Source organism: Microtus ochrogaster, chromosome 5 (assembly GCF_000317375.1).
Source record: "Microtus ochrogaster isolate Prairie Vole_2 chromosome 5, MicOch1.0, whole genome shotgun sequence".
NCBI lineage: Eukaryota > Metazoa > Chordata > Mammalia > Rodentia > Cricetidae > Microtus > Microtus ochrogaster.
Window position 1 is genome coordinate 66445915 of NC_022012.1, and position 443 is coordinate 66446357.

General features: G+C 40.0%; 1 protein-coding gene across 4 annotated transcripts in view; it reads right to left on the reverse strand.

Moving 5' to 3' along the window:
- Window positions 1–443, reverse strand: part of Pigbos1 (PIGB opposite strand 1) — a 26137-nt gene that overhangs the window by 1051 nt on the left and 24643 nt on the right. The gene's annotated exons all lie outside the window — the stretch shown is intronic.

Consider the following 443-nt stretch of genomic DNA (forward strand, 5'->3'; position numbering starts at 1 on the left):
AGAGCAGTGCCCACCCTCAGCTCCTCTAGAAGAGCAGTGCCCACCCTCAGCTCCTCTAGAAGAGCAGTATCCACTCTCAACCCCCGGGCCCTGTCTCCAGCACAACTGCCCTTTCAAAGATTTACTACGAGTTTGCTCTGGTACAAATGTTTTTATAATATTTAAGAATCACTAACTAAATCCCAGCACTTAGGAGGCAGAGGCAGGTAGATCTCTGAGTTCAAGTCCAGCCTGGTCTACAGAATGATTTCCTAGACAGCCAGAGATATACACAGAGAAACCCTGTCTTGAAACAAACAAACAAACAAATGAAAAAGAATCACTAACTAATAAATACAAATACACAGGGGTTTGCAGGATAGCAGCATATAGACTTACTATGGAATATTTTCTAAAATTTCAATTTAGTTGCCAATAGTTACAAATCTTTTTTTTTTTTTTTT